The sequence below is a fragment of the Papio anubis genome, chromosome 11 (assembly GCF_008728515.1).
Source record: "Papio anubis isolate 15944 chromosome 11, Panubis1.0, whole genome shotgun sequence".
NCBI lineage: Eukaryota > Metazoa > Chordata > Mammalia > Primates > Cercopithecidae > Papio > Papio anubis.
The window spans coordinates 75,782,133-75,802,192 of record NC_044986.1 but is presented as its reverse complement, the minus strand read 5'-3'; the positions used below and the strand labels follow the sequence as shown (position 1 = coordinate 75,802,192).

At 57.8% G+C, this 20,060-nt stretch overlaps 1 protein-coding gene across 3 annotated transcripts in view; it reads right to left on the bottom strand.

Annotated features, from left to right (window-relative positions):
- ZMIZ1 (zinc finger MIZ-type containing 1) overlaps nt 1-20,060 on the bottom strand; it is a 241,379-nt gene that overhangs the window by 141,349 nt on the left and 79,970 nt on the right. For all 3 annotated transcript variants that reach the window (XM_031652325.1, XM_003903718.5, XM_009214522.4), the window contains exon 4: nt 7,627-7,707. The gene's annotated coding sequence lies outside the window, so the exon portion shown is untranslated. The remainder of the gene's footprint in view (nt 1-7,626; nt 7,708-20,060) is intronic.

Genomic DNA, 20,060 nt, shown 5'->3' with positions numbered 1-20,060 from the left:
TCTCCCCAAGGGCATTGGTCTGCCGCTAACAGAGAGGACTGGTGCTGTGTAGCTATTGCTGCATTTTATCCTGCCAGGTGGGTGCACTGCACCCCTTTACAGATGAGGAAACAGGTGAGTTGAGGATGCAAGTAACTTGTCCAGACTCAGACCTGGCTGATAGGTGGCAGAACAGAGATTTGAACCCAAAACTGTCTGTGCCTGAAACCCACACACTTTGACCACACGCCACACTTTATCCTCTGTAACACTGAATTTACATGAGCAAAACTGTGTGGTGACTTCTCCAGCAATGGAGGTGTCTGGGCAGCAGCTGGGGGAGTCAATACCAGGCATGAGATGCAGACAGGCTAAGCTGGCTACAGGTTGCATGGATGTCTGTTGCGTTTCTTCCACACACAGATAAAAATGCTCCAGATTATTTACAGGTTCTAGTACATCAAAGTCCTCCTGGCTCAATCTTTGGCCATGCTGGAGCTGCCGGGCAGGAGGCAGCTGGGAACTCCTACCTGAGAGGGAATTGCTGGGGGCAGAGGCAATGAAGCACGGAAGGCTGGCACCCCAGGTAGTGACAAGGGCAGGGGTGGGGGGCTGTGACGGGAAGTCTGGGTGAGGCCAGGGCCCAGAGAGAACAGGCAGGGGCTACCGGTGAGGGGCGAGGGCCGTCTCATGCCAGCCCGTCCCACCAACCTGAGGGTGGGCCAGATGAAGGTGGCACCACTGGAGCAATCCACAAAAGTTATGAAGCAGAGATGTTCCCCTGGGCTCCAACAGAGGTCCCTAATGATGGCTTAGGGGAGCGGTGGAGGGTCCCAGAACAGCCATGAGGCAAGATGTGCTTGCTGTTTCCCAAACTGGAGCTGAAGAAGGGTCAGAAGCACTTACTGGGGGAGGCAGATGTGGGCAAAAAGCTTCCAAAGGCTCAGCGACCATACATTTCCTGCTCTCCATTAACCAGTCAGCTCCCTGGGGGCTCTAGAAAGTTCTCTGGGGCCCAGCTCACCCAGCAGTCAGGGTGGACGGGCACCTGTGGGGGTCACACTGCGGTCCCTGCCTCTTCCCTCCTCCTGCACTGGCCACAGCCCAGAGCTGAGACATCAGTCAAGCAGACCTGATACCCAGGGAGCAGGGCTGAGAGCGCGACCATGCGCCACACAGCGCACAGCATTATTTCTCGTAGAGTCCGCACACGGCCTCCGAATCCTTCTTAACACGGCCCATAGGCACATTAACAACCGGGATGCTAGACTACACCTTGTTGCTGTGCCTGGAGGAAGCTGAGGGTGCACAAGCTGGGTGCCTGCGGCTTCCTGCTGCCCTTCTGCACACGACTGTGCTGGGGACATGGTTCACAGCCTGCCCTGAGCTTTCAAGGAGTATACGGTCTAGTGTGGAAACAGCAGATGGCTGGCTTGGAGGAGCAGAGACGAGGAAAGGCCACGGGGTGCCTATGTGCAGATGAAGGAGGGAATGGGCTGGGGAAAGAAAGCGGGGCTGTTGGCTCAGTACACTCAAACTCTGCAGCCCTTGCTGGTGGGAGGAGGTAGGCCCCTGGGGGAGCTCCGCTTTGGGTAGTGGCACCAGCCCTGTCTGCAGTAGAGGGAGACGAGCACCTGAACCTTCCGTGACTCCCTGCCACACTGCCTGAGCACAGGCAAACAAGAGGTAGATTGTAAATGGAGCGTACAGCCAAGTGCAGCCGGAGGGGGCTTGTGGGTAACAAAGAGGAAAATCGGCTCCAGAGGGCGGAGGGCTCTGGAGGGGCTGTTCTGCTGCCAGCCTGACTCCTAAGAAACACCCCACTTTGGGAGAACCCTCTAGGCCAGCAGGGGCAGGGCCAGGCTCTGGGGGGTAAATCCCCTCTTCTCCCTCCTGGCCTTGGAGCCATCCCTGCTGCAGGCATCCTCCACTCACTGGAGACCTGGGCTGGTTAACAGAACACAGCCTTTGGGTACCTTTGAAATTCAGACTCTGCTGGCTGATGTGGGAGGGGCTGGAGGGCAGGGGTGACCTTTCCTGGGAGGAGCCAGGGCTCTCACCCTCCTAGCTCCGTCCAGGGTGTATGCTCACTGTCAGGAAGCTAGGAGGGATGAAGGGCAGGACTGGCCAATATGTGGCCCAGCCTGTGACAGCTGCTTGGTCTGGGGCTGTTTGGGCATTAAGTGCAGGGCAGTCTTAAGCACTGAAATCTACTGTGGGTGGGGCAGGGGGAACGAAATCGCTCACATCGCCTTTCCTCTATTCATTTCAGGTTCAGCCGCCTGGGTTCTAGCCATGGTCCTGCCTGCCTCCATCTGTCTTTAGGACAAGTGCCCTGTGCCTCGGTTCCTTATTTTGTCCTGCAGGACAGCGGTGGCCTTGCCTACAGAGGCAGCATGTGCTCTGCAAACTCACCTGCAGGATTTCCTTCCTCAGGCTTCAGTTTCTTCACCTGCAAGGTGAGGAAACAGGACTCTCCTCTCCAAGCATGCGCTGTGCAATACAGCTAACAGTAGAGACTGCAATGACTGGATTTCAAAGACTTAGTATGATGAAGAATGTAAAACATCTGCCCTGTGAATCCAATGTATTACCATCCCAATATGCAATCAATGAAAAATGAAAAACAGCCTGGCGGGCAGTCTGATGCACACTTTAAATGGCATGAAGAGTGTTGAGGGAAGGCTCTGGATTTAGGAGGCCTGTCCAGGGAAGGCTACTGGGACCTCCAGGAGGTGCAGGTGTGGCCTGAGGAGCGCTTCCCAGGATGGAGCCATGCGGCAGCCCACAGAAACTCAGGCCGGAACACAGAGTGAGAAGGTGTGATGAAGAACAGGGGCGGGGGGCGGCGCGGTGGAGCTGCAGCCCAGGGCGCTGGCAGAAGGCTAGCGTGTGATGTGGCTGTGAAAGGAGGCTGAGGCCAGATGGCGGCGACTTCGAATGCCAGGCTGAGTCGCCTGGGCACGCAGCAGGCACTTCCAGGAAGACTGGCTGACCAGGGCCGGGGACCGAGGGAGGTTCCTGAGGGTGTCCAGGTGAGTGGTAGGGTCTCTGCACCTCACAGGCCACTGAGACCCTCTGGGCCTACATCCTCCAGCTTCCTCTCCCTTCAGGAGAGGACAATTTATTTATTCATGAGCATACAAATGCTCCCACCAGGCAGCCAGCTCCTGTACACCTCACTTCTAATTATAGCAGGAATTTCATTAATGCTGGAGGGAGATGCCAGGTTTCCAACCACCCCTTATTAGTGGGCACAGGCTGCCTCTCGTTCTCTTGCTCCAGCTGGTGGCCAGCGACCCACATACCCAGGACGGTACAGGGCAGCTGCAGGGTGGGCTAGCAGCCTGCACTCCTGAGCCAGGAGGTAGCTGGCACAGCAGGGCCATGGGGAAGGGATGGCACCTGCCCCCACCACCTGGCCACACACGGAGTGCAGCCTCCAGCAGCTGGGAATGTGGGGCTGTCTCAGACCCACCAAAGAGCAGGGTGGGAGGAAGTGGCATGTTGGCTGGAGCCAGATTTAGGCAAAGGCAGCAGGTAGGGAGGCCTCTGTTGTGCAGAGCCCTGGGGATGACAAGAAGCAGTGATACGGAGGCACGGTGCAGCCGTGCTGCTGGGAGGCCTGCTAAGGAGTGGCCCTGAGAAGGAGAGCAGAGGTGAGGAGGTGCAGGGACTCTGGGATACGCTGCAGGGACAGGGAGGCGTGCTGTGGAGGAGGCAGCGTCTGGGAAGCTGGGCAGGAGAGAGCTACAGGGAGAGATGAGGACAGATAGCCACAGGGAGACGGGACAGAGACACGCAGAGACGGACCCACTGCCCCACCCTGCAGGGAGAGCCCAGACACATGCGCGCGCGCGCGCGCACACACACACACACACACACACACACACAGCTGAGCTGGAGCTTGGAGGCCAAGGCTGGAAGAAGTAAAGAAACGACTAGTGCCAAGTTAGGCTTGGCTGCTCACAGAGGACCCCCCTAGCAGACCAGGCCCGCGTAGGGGGAGCTGGTTGGGCCCACCCAGAGACTTCAGGCCAGAGGCTCAGGGTGTAAATCTGTGGCAGGAGGCATGGCCGCCAAATCCATGCCCTCCAGTGACCATGGGGAGCTGTCAGGACCTCCAGCTGTGGGAGGGCAGGTCAGAACACTCGGGCCTGAATGCTTGCCCCCCACACTGCCCCTCAGTCCGCTCCACTGTGGTCCGGGCCGCCCAGGCCAGTCTGAATGTGGAGCCAGTGTGCACATGGAGGTCCTGACACACACGGGAGGGAGGGATCTCCCCTTTCCTTGAATACTCATGAATATTCACATGTCGTGCTGAACAATCACACCCATACACAGGTGCACACTAGTACACACGCACTTACACACAAGCACACAGTCACACACCCTCCTCCTTCCCTCTGGAAGCTCTGAGCCTCCCAGAGCCACTACTCAGGCTAGGGTTCACTATCATCCTGGGTCTCTGGGCAAGGAACCCCGGTCCCACATTAGGGCCAGAATGAGAGAAGCTGTTAAGAAGAAACTGGCTTTGTCAGGCCCAGCTCAGGCTCCCAAACTGAGCTCATCCAGGCAGGTGAGTTCACACTCCCCTGGAGAACACACTCCCCATCTGCTGCCCTCTCCTGAAGGATCGTGGCCCAAATATCAGAAAGGGAAAGGGAGCTGCTGAGGTAACACCAGACAGACCAGCATATAAGACTTAGGTCTGAGGCCCCCACCTCCAGACAAGGGCTTTCTATTCCTCCCCATCCCCCTGCCCAACCCACAGCCTGTTAGACACCCCCTGATGTAAGGAGTATGGATCTTTCCCTCAACCCTGCTCAGTGCCCCTATGTCCATGCAATGGGGCCAGTCAGGGAGAGCAGGCACTGATGCTTCAGCACCTGTATCCTCATCCAGTCCCCCTTGGGACCTTTGGGAAGGGGCTCCGAAGGGAACAGACTTCCTCCCCACCAGTGAAGCCTCCCCAGTAACCATTCTGGAGAGCCTCATGCTCTCTCTCAGACTCAGGGATGCTCCAAGCCCCAAAATCCACTGTCTAAGTGGCCCATACAGCCCAACCCCAGCTTGCACACAGTTTAGTGACAAAGAACTCACCACCTCTGCAGGAGGCAGCTTTTTAACATAAAATCTCCAGATAGCTCAGACTCTTGGAAAGTTGAACTGAAAGATGCCACAGAGATAGCATGGTTACCACTACAGGGCCCAAGGTCTCCTGGCTGGAGTTCACCAAGCAAGACTGTCCTTTCATCATTAGCCTGGAAAGTGACAGAACTGGCCCCTCACCCTGACTGTCACTCCAAATTATAACAGAGCTACAGTCATAAGATCCTGTGGCCAGTACCACCTCCTTCACTCAAGACAGCTAGCTAGGGCCCACAAGAATCACTCACTCACTCACTCAATTAACAGAGTATCAATGGGGCCACTGCTCTGTGCCAGGGACTAAGACATGGTAGTGAAACAAGGGTTCATTCAATGTTTAGTTTAACAGCTGCCCTTCACCCATTTTACAGGGGCAAAGCTGAGTCCAGGGAAAGGCAGCAACTTCTCAAAGCCATACAGGGAGCCAATGGTCAAGAGTGGAGCCCCACGCTGCCGCTGTTGGCGCTGACAGTGGGCCAGCCTGGGAAGAAGGAGAGAAGGCCGCACTTCCGCCATCTCCACCCCCGGCCGTTTCTAGGACACCAAGGTATTGATTACCACCCTCGCCTTGGAGTGGTTTTCTTTTCTTTCCTTTTTCCACCAAGGCTTTCTGTTCCTCATTTTTTTTTTTTTTTCTTTTTCAAAGAATCAACTCAAAGCCGCTCCTATGATTAATTACCAGCTGCCTAATGCTCCGCCACTGGCAATTTCTGGAAAAGGAATGAATTACCTTGAAAAACATCCGAAAAGAGAACCCACCGTGAAGGAGAATTTCAAAGGTTACCAGACAATTAGCAGAGAGTTCCCCTAGCCTTATCGAGTTGCAGGCAGGCCCCATCGGGGAGGGGCAGGCCACCAGCCTGGGGGCCACCCTCTGGCTCCAGAAAGCAGCGGGCTTGGCGGGCTGGACAAGGGCTGCAGGGCTTTCCCCAAGCAGCTCCCACGCTTGTCCTGGGGCCCCGCCCCTGGTCTCCAAGGCCTTGTGCACTGGTTAATCCTGACGGACCTCGGTTCAAATCCCCACTCCAGCACTGACGGCTCTGTGGGTTTCCTAACCACGCCGAGCCTCTGGAGAATGAATTAGACAAACCTCCCTGTGGGATTCTTGTGGGGAGAAAGAGGTATTAAAGGAGCATAGCTCCTGGCACACACACAGCAGATGCTCATGAGGCAGTAACATTTAAAAATATTCATGGCTTCTAAGCATCCTCACAGCAGCCCTGTCAGCAATGTCAGTATAATCAGCCTCATTTTCAGATGAGAAAGCTGGCTCTCACACAAGGGAAGGGACTGGCCCAAGGTCACGCAGCGGATCAGCAGACGGCCGAGATTTCTTGCAGCGGGAAGGGAGACGGAGCCTGGCTCTCCAACGTCGGAGCCTGACTGAGGCTCGTCCGGCCTGCCCCAGGCCCCTGGCAGTGCTAAGCTCCAGGAGGGACGCTGAGGGCAGCAGGGGATGTTAGGAGACAGCCCCACACCAGGGCGAAGACTCCCCTCTCCTGGGTGCCTGAGCACCACAACGCCTTGGGACAAAGGGCTCTGGCCCAAGTGAGGATTTTTGTGAAGCCTCTCATCTCTAGGTTGAGAGTTGCCAAGGAAACAGGGATCACACAGGTCACCCTCGGGCACAGGGCCAAGGGAGATCACCCTGAAATGCCACCCCATGATGAGAAATGCTGGGGCACGGGACAGAGCTGAGCTCAACCTCAGGACCTGCTGGCCCCAGCTGCTCTCAGTTGCTCCTCAAGGGGCCCTGCCCCCCTTATCAGGCCAGGGGTTCAGTTCGTGTCCATCCTGGCACTGATGGGTCTTCAGGGGGAGCAGGGTGGTGGAAACTGAGGTGTGTGGAGAGAAAGATGGGTTCCAGCACCCTTGAGGAAAAGGACTGACATGTCCCCAGTCCTTGCTGTGTGCCAGGTGTGCAGTCTCCTCACTGCGACAGTGGGGCAGGTGCCGACATCTCATTCCCATTTGATAGATGGGTAAACAGAGGCACAGAGTAACCATGTGTGCCAATCAGGATTTGAACCCAGGTGGTCTGACCCCAGAGCCCAGTGTGTATCCACCTCAGCGTGTTTGTGAGAGTGGGTAGAAGGGGTGGTAGCCCTGCACCCATTTCAGCCCAAATATTCCTGCTCACCCAGGCCTCCTTTCGTGGGGCTGCCCCTACCCCACAGGGTTTAGAGCGGTAGAGACAGGGCTCCTGTGCCAAGACCAGGTAGCCAGACCTGCCCCTCTCCCTGGGCAGACCTCCAGCCCCCACCCCTAGCAGCTGCTCTAGAGAAATGCCAGGCCAAGAGGTCCCTGGGTGCCAGGTAGAGGGATGGCCCATTTGGGGCATGATGAGGTTCCAGTAAAGGTGACTTGTACCCACTCCTGCCCATCAGGGCAGAGGGCCGAGTCAAAGGTCCAGCATGCTAGGGCCAGCACCTGCCCTCATCAGGACTTGCCTGCTTCCGACCCAGCCACCTCCCGCCAGCCCAGTGGCACACCTACCTCAGTGATCTGCAAATCACCAGTGGCCCACGCGCCGGTCAGCAGCTCGCGGCCCCTCCACCTCACTCCAGCTCCATCCTGCTGCAATAAGAGCCGGAGGTCAGTGGGTCTACCCACAGCAGAGGCCCGGGCACTGACCATGAGGCCACTGCCCAGTGCCACCGTATCATCCCCATCTGACAAAGAAGGACTCCGAAGGGACATGATGGGGTGCCCTGGCCTAAACAAGCCCCTGACTCCCCACACCTGCCAGTTACTGGTTATGTGATTACGGATATGCTCTCAGACTCTCTGGGGTTCAGTTTCCTCATGTGTCAAAGTGGGGTCAAAATATGTCTCCAGGTCACTGGGAGAATCCAAAGAGACGTGATGACAAAGGCACTTGGCATTCACCCATTCATTTAACAAACATTCAGCAAGCATGCCGATGTGATAGTGATCCCTAGCCTTGCCGAGACTCAGACGAGAGCAAAGAATCAAATAATACAAAAGTAATAGCAGTGCTTGCCAGAAACAAATGATGAGTCCAGGGTCCACAGAGCAGAGACTCAAGGTCCCAGGTAGCCTCTCTGGGGAAGTGAAGTTGAGCAACAAGCCAGGGAGAGGCAGGCCAAGATGTGGCAAACAGCGTTCTAGGCAGAGGGAACAGCATATGCGAAGACTCCAAGATGGAAAAAAGTGACTGGCCCAGTGGAGGACTTGGGGTCCGTGGTGTAGCAGATGCACTGAGCAAGGGAGAGGGTGGTGTGAGTGGGGACCACGGGCCAGGGACAGTAAGAGAGAGAATGGGCAGGAGCCACAGCAGCATCTGGGCAGCTGAGGGACGTGACCCTAGTTCTAGTTCAGGAAGCCCCCATGGCTGTGAAGGGAGAAGGGCTTGGAGGGATAGGAGGAGGCAGAAGAGCAGTGGGGACGCTGCTCCAGAGTCCAGGCCAGAGACAGTGGTGCCTGGGGCAGAGACGGCAGCAGGCAGAAGTGCAGGGCCTGCTGGTGCACTGGGCATGCAGGTACATGACCATCCTTGTTGGGTGGCGCTCGGCTGGTCCACCTCCTCAACGGCCCACCAACACGCCCCCGACTGCCCACAGAGTCCCGAGGGCAGGAGGGAAGATGAGACCCAGAGGTCTGGTTGGTGGGCTTCTCTGGGGTCTCAGCTGGAGGCTGGGATGTGCATATCCCTGAATTCAGGCTCTGGCTGTGAAAGTGTCCCGATGCGTGGCCATGAACAATCACTGTGCCTCTCTGCACCAGAGTGTCCACCTCTAAAAACCAGGAAACCTGACTGCAGGGCCAAGCTCCTCTCAGAACAAGGCCCGTGGCTCACAGCAGGGGAGGTGGTGCCCACATCACATGAAGCATAGGCCTCCATACACGCCAAGGGGCTGGGTAAGGGCCTTAGCCTGGGCTCCACCTCACTGTGCACAGGCAGGGGCTCCCAGGGAGAAATGGTGCCCAGGGCCTCGGTAAGAGGCAAAGAGGCCTGGTGATCGAGAGGCAGCCTCAGTAATCACAAGGATCTGCTTCAAAGCTTGGCTTTGCCCTCGCACCAAGTGTGTGACTTGGACATGTTTCTTAAGCCTCCCTCTGCCTCAGTTTCCTCAACTGTGGTAGCGGATATAGAAACAACGAGAAGGCCTCCCTCAAAGAGCTGTGCAGACTGTGTAAGGCAGTGCATGTGAGGGCCAGACACCAGCGGCTCTCCACACACGTCAGCTGTGGCATGGATGACCCTGTGGGGGCCGGTGCTGGGCTCCATGAGTGCTGGAACCCTACACCCCAAGATCCTGGAGCCAGGCCCAGCGTCCCCACCCCAGCCATGGGGAGAGGAAGTGGCTCTACATCCTGACCTTTTGGTTCTGGCAGCCCCCAAATTCTGCTTACCTTGGAAATACAAACGGTTTTGGGGTTCATTGACCCCAATACTTCCCTTTCACTGAGGAGGAAACTGAGGCCCAGAGACAGGCAGCGTTTGCCCTCATATGGGGTCATGCAGTGAGTCAGTGACTGGGGCAGAACTGGAGTCAGTCTCCTGCCTCCCCACCGCCCACAGCTAGGCCTTTTCCAAAGGCAAGCTGGCCAGCAGAGCCGCTGACAGAGAGAAAATAATTATCTTGGCAGCTGAGACGGAAGCCAGAGCCGAAAAGCCCTTGCTCCCCAGTGAGCATCGGCCAGGCCCCGAGAAACCGTGTCGGGCCATCAGCCTCTCATGGGTGCTCGGCTCACGGTTCATGCACGTACCTCCCTGCCCCAGCCACCCCAGCCACCCCAGCCCCTTGGTGTTGGGCTTGTGCAAAGGGCAAACTGAGATCAGAGAGGGGAAGGGACCCAGCCAGGGTCACACAGCCATAAGTAGGGGTGCTAGAATTTGAACTCAGGCCCTGGTTGGGGGACAGTGAGCCTGTGTTGGGCCACCCCACTGGGAAAGAGAGAGGGAGTAGGAGGGCGCCCTGTATTGAGTCCATATTGTGGACTGTGCCCTGGATATTTCCTTTAGCCCTCAGTGGAAACGCTGTGAGGTAGACACTGACATCCCTGATTTCCACATGAGGCCAGGAGGTTCTATAACCTCCTGAGGTTGCACAGCTAATAAGGAGCTCACAGGAACACAGCCGGGATGTGAGTAAGCAACCCATGCCCACTCAGTCTGCCCGCTACACGGCAGCCAGCCTGAGAGCCTGAACCCTGCCCAGCCCTGGGAGCTGCTCAGCAGCCCTGCTCAGGGCCAGACGGCGCTGGGCACCCCTCATGCTGGGAAAGGGGGGCTCAGGAACCAGGAGCCTGTGCCATGCTGTGCACACCCACCCTGCTGGTGCCTTAGCCGAGGCTCACAGCCTGTGTGGACTTGGCCTCCTGGGGAGTTCAGGGAGAAGAGAGGGCAGGAGATGAGGTGTAGCCCCGTTTGCTCCCAGCCTGGTCAGATGGCAAGGATAAACCACGAAGGGCTGGAGGGGAGCGCTCTTTTCTGTAAAGGCCTTGGTGCCACTGAGTGGGTGCAGCCTGAGCCTCAAGGCCAGTGGAGGCCCACCCAATGTCCCCATGAGGCAGGGACCCCAATGCCCAGATAGCTCTCCCAGGCACCCTCAGCACAGCACCTCTCACTTCTGGGGGGTGTGAGATCCTGACCACAGGGCAGCTTCTCATTTCGAGAACAGAAAGGGCAGCGTGCAGACAGCAGCCTGAAACACTCTTCACTCTCACAGTGCATCTGAAGCTCCTGGGGGAGGGGAGGCCAGGACCCACTCCTGTTTTGCAGAACATGACACTGAGAAGGATGGGGCTGCCAGAGGTGTCCAGCTGGAAAGTGACAAGGCTGAGTCTCAGACAAGGCAGATGTCACTTGGGGGTAGGGACTGTCCTGGGACCAAGAGGTGTTCCCCCCATCATATCTATCTTCCCAGCCCCACCTTCTCCAGGGATCCCTGGAAGGACCTGGGTATGGGCTGGGGTGGAGGCACTTGGTCAAGCTGACCCAGGGCTGAGTCTGACCCAGAGAGATGCAGGGTCGGTCAATCCAGGATTCCTGGAGGGCAGAGGTGCTCAAAATGTGGGGTATCCAGGACCAGGGGTGGCTCCAGGCCTGTGGCTAAGTAGCCAGTTGGTCTCTACAGCTGCTAAGGCTTGGGAGTCCACAGCTGGGGCTGAAGCCCCTGGCCTCAAGGGTTAGGGCAAGAGTGGGTAGAGCTGGGTTTGAACACTTGCTGGAGGACCTTCAGCAAGTCACTAGGCTTCCCTAAGCCCCCAGCTCCTCCCTAAGCAGGGGCCGACCGCCCTCCATTGGCTCTCACCAGGGAAGGCTCCAGGCTGCACTGGGGGAGGGGGCAGGTGGCCCTGGTGCTGTGCTGGGCAGGGGTTACATCAGGGCTTACACCTTGAACCTGGAATTCAGGGCTCCCATAACCAGGCCTCAGCTCCTCCTTCTTGCTGCTGACCACACACGTGTCTTGGCCCTGGTAGCTGTGAGGCCTTTACAAGATACGGGGTGTACAGATGCAGGTGCCAAGGAGGAAGAGCTCAGCCCACGGTGCCCACCTAAGTCAGGGCAAGGGTAATTACTCAAGGTCATAAGTGGCAAAGCGGGGATCAGAACGGTGGTTACAAGGGTGTCCACCCACACCTGGTCCAACCCACCGCTCCCCTGGCTGAGCCAGCAGAACCAGCTCCCGCTACACTGACCCTCAGGCGCCTGAGCTGTTCTACCCTCATTTCACAGATGTGCCAAACAGCTGCTGGTCAGGCGACAAGCAGATTCTTGGGGTGACAGGAGATTCCCCACCTTGGAGAGCCCCGCCACCACACACATCCCCTTACATGACCCCAGGGACAGGCCCCTGTCCTCCCCTGGCAGGCCAGTGCTGACTCCAGGAGCAAGGCAAATATTTACCCCATGGTTATCCAAATGGGGCTGGCTGCCCCGCCTCCTGCATTCCTGAAATACCTGTTCCCTGACCTCACCAAGCTGGGGGTGAGGATCCAGACACAGGGAAGAGCCAGACCCAGGCTGGGCCAGGGTGCAGGCCAAGGCCCACTGGCCAGAAGGATGAGGCAGCCCTAAATCGCCCCTCCGGCCTTGCACCCACCAGCGGAGGCTCCAGGGTGCTCTGGACATTGGCCATAGCAAGGACCTCCCCCATGGACAACGAGGGGAGAGGGTCACACTGCCCCAGGGTGCTGTGGCACCAATGCCACCTCAGAGCTCCTGTCATTAGGCCTCAGCTGTTCACACTTGCTGCCAACTGACCACACACACACACACACACACACACACACACACACACCTTATGCCTGCAAAGAGAACCATTCAACCTGCTCAAACATGGTGGAGTCTCCCACCTGCCAGGTTCCCTCCTCTGTAACCCTGGCAGCTCTCACTGCCCCACTCCACCACTCCATCCTCAGCACAATCCTGTCACCAGGGAGCTGTGAGGTCCCACTTTACAGAGGAAGAAACTGCTGAGCAGAGAGCAAAGGCCACGCATCACACAGTGGCAGAACAGGAGCCGCAGTCCCCTACATGGCGCCTTGTGCAGCTCTACGTCTGGTCACTGTTCTTTGGAACCCTATCCATCCTTCGATGTGCAAAGAGCCACCACCTCATGCTGCCTTCTCTGAGAGCCACCTCCATGGGCTAGGTACCCTCCCTGAACTTCCAGACATGCTGGTGCTTCTTTTCCCTTGCATAATTAAAATTAGGAGCCTGTTTATCTCTTCAGCCTCCAGGCCCATGAGGGCAGGGACCTGGTAGTCCTCATTCCAAGCACAGCAGAGCTGAGCCCAGGGATCTGGTGCTCTGGGAGAACTGCACATCCTCTCAATCTTTTCGCTGAAGAGCAGTAACTACAGTTGGCCTCAAGGAACAGAAATGAATGAGGACCTCGGAAGCTGGTAGTTTGGGGTCCGCGGGAAGTCCTGGGTGGGGCTGCCCGAGAGTCCCGAGGTACCCCTGGTTCGATCATCCTGTCGGTCTTCACCTCCTGTGAGGAGGCTCCGGGCTGCCCTCCAGCAGATGGTAGGCACCGTCTTCCCACGCCCAGCCGTGGAAGCCCAGCCTGCCTGCTGGGCCTGCTTTCCGCTCCTTGCCACATGCCCCTCGGCTCCCTCGCCTTCCTCTCTCCCATGGGGAAGGCTGGAAAGTGGCCAGGGAAGGGCGGACAGGCAGCTCCGGGCTGACCTGCTGGGAAGGCAGGAACACCAGGCGAGAGAAGTGCAGGCCTGGCAAGCTGACATCATGGGAAGTCGTGGCTGGCACCTGCTGCTGGGCCCTCAGGACACCTCCATGTGGGGGAAGTTCCTGTGGCCAGAGGAAATGCCATGCAAACCTGGGGTCCCTCACCTGGCACTGTGGGGACCCAAAGAGTGGGAACTGGGGAAGGGCAGCGGGGGGTTCCGAACTACCCTCCTCACCCATCTAACATCTCTGCAACTTGGTTTCCTCATTTTAAAAACAGGGCTATAAAGTGACTTCTAGAAGTTGTTCATTTCATTCATTCCTTTATTTAAAAACAACTGATGACAACGCCTGCTACCCGGCAGAGAAGGAAAAGAAGGAGAAGAGGTAAAGAGTAGGGCTGGGAGGGGTGGGGACGGGGCTAAAGGCCAGCACCTGCCCAGCCTTTGCGCTTCTCCAGGGTGCTCACACATTGTGTGACGCCAGTGGGGAAGACACAGGAGACGGGTAATCCTCAGATAACTAGGGGCATGTGCATAAAGTGCTGGCGGGCCTGCGCAGCTCGGCCTGGAAACAACATGGGGGTCAGGGCCACTGTCCCTTGGGCAGTCTTTCAGGCAGGAGGGTACCTCTCCCTGTGCAAAGGCCCAGAGCCTTTGGGGGAGAAGAGCTTTGGGCTGAAGAGAGAGCTGCAGAGGGCAGCAGTGAGCAGGATGCAGCTGCATTCCTGGGGCAGGGCACATGCACACATCCCTGGGGGCCTTTCCAAGGCTGCGCCCCCTGTCCAGTCCTGATCTACTGTGCTCTCAGGGCCAAGCTGAAGGGGCACCTCCTCTTGGAGGAAGAGCTCATGCAGCATCGCCCAGGCCCCAGGAATGACTTCTGCCCATCCTGCCTCAGCAGTGCCCTGGCTGTTGGTGCACATGCGTGGCTCGTCTGGCCTCCGGCCCCTGCCAACCTAGCCCCTTGGTGCTGGACTTGTACAAAGAGACAAACTGAGACCAGAGAGAGGGAAGGGCCCAGCCAAGGTCACACCATGATGAAAAGGGGAACTAGAATTCAGAAACAGATGACTTAGGGACTGGCTTCCCTTTCCTTTGAGTTTGCATCAGACCTCGAACTGGGAAAGGGAGGGGAAAAGCTGTCCCGACTGCCCCAGCCAACACCTCCAAGCAAGCAAAGAGGCCTTGAGCTCTGACAGGTGGCCCACTCACACCCGAGGAAGAGGGATGGGGCTCCCTTCTCCCCACGTCACCAAAGGAACAATTTCTCCTTTAATTAAGGGATGAGGGCACAGCATAGAATGGTGGCCTCTCTGGGTTCCGATGCATCAGAGAGGCCTCAGCTCTGGTGCTTACTTAGCTGCGTGATGCTGGGCGAGGAACTTGGGTCAGTTTCCTCATCTGTAAAATGGGGGATACTAAGAGTCACTACTCTCAGAGTTGTTGAAGGACATAACAAGATTAGGCCCATATGCACGTGCACAGGAAATGCTCCGTAAACAGGGGCCATAAGTCATTATTATCACTGGCTCAGGGTTGCTGCCCAGTGTAGACTTGGGGTCCTGCTTGGGGTGGGGGCACTGAACCCCATATCACAGAGACAGAGAAAGACCCAGGGCTCTGGGAAGATGAGTCCTGGCCTCAGATGAGTCCAAGACCGACTCAGGGGAGGCTTCATAGAACCACCTACTCCCAGGAGAGGGTCACCTCCTCTTTCACAGCAGCAGCCTAAGGTGCCAAGCATCCTTCAGGTGCAAAATCCATGCCAGGTACTCCCTTCCACACCCACCACTCATCAGGCTCCACAGGGTGGGCACAGCCACCCCTTTTCCAGGGACCGAGGTCTTGCTTAGAGGGGCACCCAGCTGGGGGTGGCCAGACCAGGTCCCCCGGCACTCACCTGGGCCCTTGCCGCTCCCAATGCCAGGGATCTAAGTGGAATTTCCTGCTGGTGGCCTCTCTTAGAAGTTTTGCCTCTTGCCTCTGTCCACTCTGCTTGGTGCCAACCATCTGGCCCTATGCTTCTGAGAGTTGCCCTAGAGGGCACCCCATCCCACCTCTGGGAGGCACCCAATCCTAAATGCCCTGCAGCATTAAATGGGCCTGGCAGAGGCTCTCAGGAGAGTCCTTGGAGGTCCTTGGGAAGCTCTGAGTGCAAGCCTGCCACCCTACAGAGAAGAGGACACAAACCCAAAGGCGGTTTGGGGACCAGAATGGAACCCAGGTCCATTCTGGTGTTGGAGGTCCAACTGAGGACCCAGGGGGTCCAATCCTGACCCACAAGAAAGTCACTTATCCCTCCAGTCTATTTCCTCATCTGGGGCTAACAGCAGCTCGAAGATTAGATGAACTGACATACCCATGACTGGCACAGGAAGGTCGCGGGGCTGAAGGGCACGGGCACTGTCGGTGGCACACACAAACCACTGAGCACTGAGTGTTCTCGATGACCCCCTTCCTGGGCCAGGCGCCAGCCCCCTAGTGGTCACGCTTCCCAAACAGGCATCCCTCTGGGATTCTGGCCACACGTGGGCCAGGCCAGTCTGAAGTGATGGCCGAGACCCAGAGTTAAAAATGCCAGACAAAGGAAAGTCCTGTTCTTGCTAGCGGGCGGTGGCGGGTCTGGGCATGGGCTCTAACCTCACCCAGGCCTGGATGAAATCCTGGCCAGCTCACAAGCCACGTGGCCTTGGCCAAGTCCCTGCACCTCTCTCTGCCTCAGTTTCTTCAATGGGTCATGAGGAGGGAGAAGGTTTAGTGGGTTAACAAGTGCATGGTTCAACCTCTGGCTCTCAGAGCCTGGGCGACAGGAGCGCTTGCTATTTACAAGAACACCAGCTCTCTCCCGCAAGGACAGCCAGTGGTGGTCTGCAGGGGACCCACTGGAAGGCCAGGGAAGAAAGGGGACGACAGGTTTGCCGATCACGTTTTAGTCCCACCAGGGCAGATTCCCAGGGAAGCTTGACTTTCCCCCCTGGGATTTTGTTTATACAGAAGTGGGGTTCAAATCCAGCCTGTACCACTCACCCTTGACCTGGGCAAGTGCCTCCCATCCCTTGAAGTCTCTGTCTCTCTGCCAAGCAGGAGGAACGATGCTTGCCAATGCCCCAGGCTCCTAGGAGGACCATGGGATGGAGGACACAGTCCGGCTCAGTGATGGACTACAAGGAGGGTCCTTATTCTGTTCTGTCCACTGCCAGCCCTGTTTGAGCCAGCATCCGCCCAGAGCATGACCCAGGGCCCACCCCAGAAGGCATTCATGGCCTCCCCAGGGGCTTCCCAGCTGAGGCTATCAGGGAAGTCCTAGGATGCCCCTTCTCCCTTGAATCTGGGGTCTCATTCATTCGTTCAGAGAGAGGGGTTCCCTCAGTCCAGTGACGCGGTGAGATTCTCAGGGGAGTCACCCTTCACCTGCCCATCAACAGACAGAACCCATCCTCTGGGGCCCTGGAGAGGCCTAAAAGGCTGGACCCCCATGGTGGGTGTCCTCTTCCTGACACCACAGCACCCAGGACCAGGCTGGCAGGTCCAGGAACCTCCAAATGTTTGCTGGAAGAATGAATGGGCAGTGAAGGCAGCAGTGGCAGGGAACCTGCTTAGATCAAAGAACACGGTGACTGACGCTGGTACAGATTCTATAAGGTGAGTGGTGTTAGCCCCATCTCACAGATGAGGAAACAGAGGCTCAGAGGCATGAATTCACTTGCCCAGTATTAGAAGGTGGTAGGGCTGTATTCAGTACAGGCTCTGGGCTCCAGAACTCATGCACTGGCCCACAGTGCTGCCCGGGGATCCAGGGAAGCGAAGAGAGAGGCCCGTCAGAGGCCATCCAGACCAGAGGTTTCAAGCCTGGCTGCAGGCCCCGCCCCGGAGATCTGATTTAACTTGTTTGGAGTGGGTTATCTTTTTTCCTTTCTTTTCTTTTTTTGAGACAGAGTCTCACTTTGTCACCCAGGCTGGAGTGCAGTGGTGTAATCTCTGCTCACTGTAGCTTTGATCTCCTGGGCTCAAGCGATCCTCCCACCTCAACCCCCCAAGTAGCTTGGACTGCAAGCGCCCACCACCACACCCAGCTAATTTTTTACATTTTTTGTAGAGACAGGGTTTTGCCATGTTGCCCAGGCTGGTCTCAGACTCTTGAGCTCAAGTGATCCTCTTGCCTCAGCCTCCCAAAGTGCTGGGATTACAAGTGTGAGCCACTGTACCGGGCTGCGTTGTCTTTCAAAGCTGCCTCGGATCTCATCTGGGGCCATGGCTGAAATCCCTTTCGTGGCAGAAGAAAGGGCTCCTTTCCAGGCAGACGGGTGCATGGGGAGGTTTTGTGTGGTCACCCCCCAAGCCTGGCTGCCTTCACAGGGCATACATTCAACCCAACCCAAACCCTTTAGCCCATGGGATGCTCATTGCTGAGCAGCGCGTCTGCCTCTCCCCATTTTTCTACAGATGAGACCCAGAGTGGCTGAGTCTCATTAGGCCAGCCTAATATTCACTCTTCAATGAGGGAAACTGGCCTAAAGAGAAAGGGGACCTGCCCAAGGTCACCTTCGGTGTTGGGGAGCCTGGGCCCTACAGCCAGGTCCCCTGACTACTCCATCCTAGGTTTTGAACTCTTAGAAACAGAGCAGAGCACCATCACCTGGTGGAGCAGCCCAGGGGCCCAGATGGCGGCGGGCGAGATGAGGCAGACAGGCAGGAGGAGCCAGCACAGCACACAGCCAGATGACACACAGGCCCAGCAATTCCTGACTCATGGCCACCCAGCCCGTGACTCCACCCACCGCCAATGCCCCCACCCTGGCTCGCATCCCACAGCCCACTGCAGCCTCCAGAGTCCACTCCCATTCAGAGTTAAAAGCCATGGAGGGAGGGAGGAGCAGTGGGGCCCACCCAGGCCTGAGTGGGAAACCCAGACAACCCCACGCCGGTGGGACACAGAGGCACCGCAGGAAGAAGGAAGGGTGGTGGTGCCAGCCTCAGTGCTGGCTCCGAGCAGTGCCTCTCCAGCCTCGCGGACAGGCACCCAGCTACAGGAGGAAAACGAGGCCTCCCAAGCTCAGCTGGTGCTGACACCCACATGGGCCAACTTTCTTTGCCCTGTGACCCCTCTTGAACCAGGGCCCCAACACTGGATGAGTGTGCCAGGCTTCTCTGCTGTCAGTTCCTCTCCCCATGAACTCACTACTCCTCTAAGAACTTTCAGTGGCTCCCCACTGCCTATGAGGTCTAGTCCTAACCCTGACCTGTAACGTTTCCCTCGCACGGAAAAGGCTGACTCAAAGGGAAGGGACGCAGGGGGCCCAGCACGGTGTTCCCAAATCTCAAGGATTTCTCACAGCACCCTAAGACACTGGCTCCAAAAGGTCCACTTGCCGGATGCAGACACTGAGGCTCAGAGCAGCAATGTGTCCAAGGCCACCAGAGTCTGAGCTGTGGCCACCCCATGGCAGGAGCTTGGCTGCTCAGGTGCCTGCTCTTCCCTGCTGCTGACAAGCTTTCAGCTCGCCCAGGAGCTCGAGATGGCCCCCGGATCTGTCTTAGCCCATCCAATGTCACAACGACTTGGGTCCTTCCCCGTGGTGCCCTGACCCCTCTGCTTGGCCCCCTTTAAGACACGGCTGATCCCCTAAGGTGCTACCCCTGCTGATACTGAGGTGGGCTTGGGCTTGCTTGGGGAGGTGGGTCATGGGTCAGAGAGCACCTACCAGAAGGGAGGAAGAGGATGGGGTTGGGAGGGTGGTGGGAGAGCCTGCCCCTCAGCGCAGCCCCATCCCTGCTTCTGGCCCGGCTCCCTGAGCAGAGCTGAGAGATGGAGGCCTGCTCCATCGCCCGGCTCCTGGGAAAAGGGGCTCCTTTCCAGGCAGACAGGGGTGGATGGGAGGTTTTGTGTTGTCACCCCCCAAGCCTGGCTGCCTTCACAGGGCATACATTCAACCCACCCCAAACCCTTTATCCCATGGGATGCTCATTGCTGGGCAGAGCGTCTGCCTCTCCCCGTTTTTCTACAGATGAGACCCAGAGTGGCTGAGTCACTTGCCCAGGTGCGCCAGCAGGCTGGTGGAAGATTCCAGACCAAGAGCCCCAGCCTCCTGGCTCCCAGGCCTAGCCCCACTGTGAGGTTTCTCCTGCTAGGTCCCCAAGGGTCACAGGCTGCGTCTGACAGGAGATAACTCGTTAGTATGTGTGGGGCGTGCGGGATGGGCGTGGGCCCAGAGCTGCCACCATGGGGAGGCCCAGGGAGGGGGTCAGCGCAGGCCAGAGGCAGGGCGGCCCGAGGTCGGGCTTCCTTTCTCTAGAGGGCACGATTCCTGGCAGCAGCTCCCACGGGAAATAGGAGAAGTGCCAGCTGTAGAGAACACGGGGTGGGGCAAAGGTAGTGTCTGGGCAGGGCTTCCTGTTGGGTGGGCGGGTGGCCACTCGCCGAGGCCTAGTGACCTGCACGGCTGCGGCCCGGGGCCAGGCCAGAGTTGGGTTTCGCCTCATCCCTGGCTCAGGCCCAGGCCACCCTGAGCCCCATCCTCCAGGCCCGCCCTGGCTTCCTGTCCCACTGGCCCCACCCAGCCCAGGGGAGAGGGAGGGCCGAGGAAGCCTCCTCAGAAGCACCAGTGTTTTCTGTGGGCTGGAGTGTGCAGGCCACGCTGGCCTGCTTAGTGGCCTTTGGCCTCTTACCTCTAGGCCTCCCACCGTTCATTTTCCAGTGTGAGGCCTCGACAAAAGTGCCGCTGGGTTTTCTTCCCAGAAGGGCACACTTCAGAGACAGCTGAGCAGGG